Source organism: Xenopus tropicalis, chromosome 7, assembly GCF_000004195.4.
Source record: "Xenopus tropicalis strain Nigerian chromosome 7, UCB_Xtro_10.0, whole genome shotgun sequence".
Lineage (NCBI taxonomy): Eukaryota > Metazoa > Chordata > Amphibia > Anura > Pipidae > Xenopus > Xenopus tropicalis.
In genome coordinates this window covers 57300462-57305404 of record NC_030683.2, presented here as the reverse complement: position 1 = coordinate 57305404, position 4943 = coordinate 57300462, and the positions used below count along the sequence as shown (strand labels likewise).

Below are 4943 nucleotides of genomic sequence, written 5' to 3'. Positions count from 1 at the left end.
CAGCGAGATAGGTAAGAAACAGGGATACCAGCTTGGGGGGGAAGGGGAAATGAGTGGGGTATAAAGAACCGGGATAAGGGGTAGGTGGGGTAGAGGAGTGGGAGAGATCCTGTCTGGAATAGTTATGGGATTAATGTGTGGAGAATGTTCAAGAGCGTGTAGGTGGGATAATCTTTAGAGAACTTGGTGGGTACGGGGAGGGAGAATGGCTGAGACTCTAATATCCTGAGGGGTACGTACCTGGGGTCGGAGTGCCACCCGCGGCCCTCATCTGACCCAGCTCAGCTCATCCAGGATAGTATGTTCCCAGCTTTGGGCAGGAAGGTTTGCATAATTAAGACCTTACGCGAGACATAATCGCCTATAGGAATCTGTGTTTGTGAATTCCCTCCAATGAAACCATTTAGTGATAAATTTCTGGGAGTCCGCTGCAGAATTGGATTTCAGCTCCTCAAATCTATGGATCTCTGCCACTTTTTTGTACAGCCAATCTCTTATTGAGGGACTTTCAGTGGTTTTCCACTTGATTGGTATGAGGGCTTTAGCAGTATCTAGCAGTATCGGAACTAGATAGTTTCTGTATGCTTTGATTGAGATGGGGGTATCATGTAGAAGGATTGTCGAGGGGGTATCTGTGATCTCTAAGTCTGTAACTGTTTTGATGGTGTCTCGTATTGTGAACCAGAAAGGAGTTAGGACATGGCAACTCCAGAATGTGTGTGTAAGGGTGCCTGGGTGTTTCCTACATCTTCAGCAGTTTGGGCATACAGCGCTGTATATTTTGTTCGTTTATGTTAGTGTTGAGATGTTTTTCCCATTTTACTCTAAAGTGTTCTGCCGGGTGTGGTCTAAGACCCAAGATCTGTTTGTATAGAAGGGAGATTGCCCTTTTGGGGGCTCTGTCGTTAGACCATATTTGTTTACTTTCTGTTGGTTCTGGCTTCACTTTACGTGGTGGGAAGGTTGATTGTATAAAGTGTCTAATTTGGTGATATTTAAATCTGTCTGTCAGTCAGTGGGGAGTGTCGCCTAGTAAGTCTTCCAGGGTTTTAAGCTGGTCTCGTTTGTAGAAGAAGCTGGCTCCAGAGTGCAGTCCTAGCTTCCATCTCTTGTAGTTGTCTAGATCTAGGCCTGGGGTAAAAGCAGGGTTACCGAAAACGGGAAGGAGGGGAGTGGGTGAATTACACCATTTTTCTGACCTAGTTAGTGAATCCCAGGTGTCTAGGGTGTATCTTAGTTTAGTATCTGTTCTATCTCTGTACATTCTTTCAATGTGGGGTAACCATAGGGCTGCCCATAGCGGGATAATGGACGATTCCTGTTCCACTCTAGTCCATAATTTAGAGGTTCTGTGGAAGGCCCAATCTAGGCATCTGTTTATGACAGTCGCCTTGTGGTATCCTTCCCAGTCTGGGAGGCTGAGACCACAATCGGGTTTTAAGGCACAAAGTGTGTTTCTAGCCAGTCTGGGTTTTTGTTGCCCCAGACGAATGATTAGGTTAATCATGAGACAAAAGCTGGTGCACCCGAAAGACCCAACACCCAAGCACATGAAAAGTAATGTGGTCTATGCTGTCCAGTGTAGTGAAGAGTGCTCAGACTTATACATTGGGGAGACAAAACAACCTCTCTGTAAGAGAATGGCCCAACATAGGCGGGCAAACTCCTCAGGACAAGACTCAGCAGTCTATCTACACCTCAAAGAAAAAGGTCACTCTTTTGAAGACAGTAACGTGCATATTTTGGACCGAGAGGACAGATGGTTTGAAAGAGGTGTGAAAGAGGCCATTTATGCCAACCTGAAAAAACCATCCCTGAACAGAGGAGGGGGCCTGAGACACCGCTTGTCACCAACACACAATGGCGCGTTGACATCCTTACCCCGGCAGTTTCACAACAGTTCACACTTCCAGTCATGTACTTTGAAGGATTAACACCTTCATCAATGAGAATCTTGGTACCATTGTGATTGGATCATACCTTCTTACACCTGTCAGTTTCAGCTAACACCTAACTGAACAAGTTCAATGGAATGTTTTCAAGAAAAACTCAGAAAAGTCCAGTTGTTTTAGACTTAATTCTACTAGATACTGTATATCTTGACCTGGATGAATGAGAATCTTCATAGACAGATTAGGTTAAGGTGTTTAAGGTGCGGAATGTATTTCTTGGTGGGGGATAGCCTGTAAGATATAAAGGAATCTGGGTAGGACATTCATCTTAAGGGAGTTGACGCGGCCTATCCACAAAAGATTTGTTTTGGACCAGTTATGTAGGTCTAGTTTAATGGAATTGAGGATGTCTCCGTAGTTTTTGTCTATTGTAAGCTTTAAGTCTGGATAGATCTTTATTCCTAGATAGGTGAAGTAAGAGTGGAAGATTTTAATGGGAAAGTTATGCAACACCTCAGCAAACTTTTTTGCAGCTACTGATTTTGTTAAGTTAATCTTAAAGTTGCTTATCGAGGCAAAGTTTTTGAGCTTGTTTAGCAGATTGGGTAGCGTGATTTGTGGATTCTTAAGAAAAAAAGAGTAGGTCTTCTGGGGAAAATGGAAAGAAAGAAGCATAAAGAGAGAAACTCAAAACTTGAAATACTTGAGGTATAAGTGACCAAACAATGGGTGTCACATCCATGATATACCCAATGGTCTATAATCTGAGAAGCGTGGGTTTGGTGTTTCGGGGCCATGTGAGTGTGACTCCCACTCGCAAGCCGTAAGTGGTGATTTGGAGCGCTAGCCCCGCCTATTATGCCTACCGCTAGTATGGGGGTATTGGGTGACTGTTTTCTGAAAAAAAAAAACCCTAGGGGGGGGAAGGGAGGGGAGAGACACAGCAGAGTGATTATGAGGGGGATACTTTTAGATCTGAGAGAAACTCTTGTCCGTCTTTTCTCGCCCGAGTTACTTCCCACCCTCTCCTCACACCATATACCATTCCGGCCCTTTCTGTTCTCTGTCCCTGTAGCAGTGGGACTGACATTAATGCGTGGGAGTCAAGAGAGTTGATCTGGCTGGGTGTGTTTCAGATAAGAGATATATGCAGGAGAGTATAACCTTTCAGAGAGCAGTAACAATATATGTCAGATACTATAACCAGCATTAAGTCCGTTATGGTTTAGTTAGGCATGGGACTCCCTAGATTTTTCGGTAGTGTCCATGATGTATTGGAAAAAAAAAAAAAGGTATAAAGAGATTCATCAGTATGCTGATATTCTGAGTCACAGTGAGAATAAACCATGGTGTTCCGACAGTGTCCAGCATGCCCAAATGTTCAGGTTGTCCGTAGCTGAGAGGTAGAGATGAGAAGTGGTACTGGATTTCCACAGCTGATCATTGTATGCCGATGTGTTGTGATATGGAGTCATAGTGCGTATAGTTACATTTTGCTCATGTTTACTCCTTGTGCTGCAGGAGATAAAAAAAAGGTACAAAAAAGGTACAAAGAAAACAAAACAAAAATGTTCCTTCTTCCCTTTTCTCTTCTTCTTTCCTTTGGTTGTGTGTGAGAAGGCTGGGCTGGTCGTATTATAAATAGTTCTTAATGTTGAAAATATTTGTTGTCACCAGAGTCAGATATGTTACTTGTTGTAGTAGGAGTTATAGAGAGAACAGTTTATTCCAAGCGTTCTGGTGAGTTTGGGCTGGGGAGTTTATGCTTTCTGCCTCTGCATTCCCAGTGCTGTACGTCAAGAACATCTAGTGGGTTGCCATTGTAGGCCAATTCTCTCCATTCCTTAAGATCGATTTCAGAGAGGCCCAAAAAATGACAAAACCCGTCTGTTCCTTCTGGCTCTTTAAATGTATATTGTTTGCCATCTTTCATTGCGGTAAGGGCAAATGGGAAGCCCCACCTGTAAGCTATGTTTTTAGCTCTCAGAACAGTGGTGAGCGGTCTGAGGGCACGCTGCTGTTGTATTGTTAACCACACTAAGTCCTGAAATATGGCAATATCATAGTCCTGGTATTTGTAGCGCTCTACATTGCGCAATGCCCGTAATATGTCTTCCTTTATGGTAAACTTATGTACACAGTATATCACATCCATCCCTGGGTTGTTCGGATCTGGATCTGGGGGTTCCCAATGAGCGGTGGACTCTATCCAATTCCAGTAGGGTTGATGGGTCTTTACCCAGGATAGTATTAAAGATTCTGCTCACCGTTTGGCGTAACTCTGATGGAGGGACCGATTCAGGAATGCCACAATTCCTGAGATTGTTGCGTCGCCCCCGGTTGTCCAGGTCCTCCAGGTCATTGATTCTGTGTATTATTTGGTTGTGCGACTGTTCCATTGACTCGAGCCTGGCATCCATCTTACTGCGTGTGTCGCCCATGGCCCTTAGTTCAGCTTTGATCTCTGCAAAATCTGCCTTGTGGGACTTGTTGCGTTTTAGCCATAGCCCGTAAATCTTCCTTAGTTAGAAGGGCAGTGAGTAAGGATCACAGGTCTGGCGCCAAAGAAGTGGTGCTGTAGCCTGATGCTGTGGATCCGGTGGGGCTTGGGCTGTGGGCCCTGTCCTCCGCCATCGTGGATTCTCGGGCATCAGATCGGTGAGGGTTTTTTTTTACCCAGAAACGGGGACATTGCGCTCTGGGAGCTCTGTGTGGAGTTCTACTAGGGTTGCTCTGTCTTTTTGTTGTGTTTCCCTATAGTTAAGAGTTTGGGGCAATGCTTGTTCTAGCACTTCAGTCAGCTTGTGGCGGGAGAGACAGAGACCTGCATCCTTTAAGCATGCCATCCGGCCACGCCCCCCCGTACTAAGAGCTTTTTAACCCTGTATTTTCTCACTTGCTAAATCCCCATCCAAACCCTTCTACAAGCTATCAAATGTATCTGCCAGTACAATTAATTAAGGGAGAGAATTCCACTGTAAAAAAATATTTTCAGAATAATAAGATGCAAACCTTGTTTCTTCTAACTGGAATGCCCTTGTGTCTGCTGGA

At 44.5% G+C, this 4943-nt stretch overlaps 1 long non-coding RNA gene across 1 annotated transcript; it reads right to left on the bottom strand.

The window, feature by feature from the left end:
* Positions 1–3004: 3004 nt before the first annotated feature.
* LOC116412256 lies at positions 3005–4207 on the bottom strand. Its single transcript, XR_004223627.1, has 2 exons — positions 4160–4207; positions 3005–3407 (listed from the first exon to the last, which is right to left on the bottom strand). It is a non-coding gene; the product is annotated as an uncharacterized LOC116412256 (long non-coding RNA).
* Between the last annotated feature and the right edge of the window lie 736 nt (positions 4208–4943).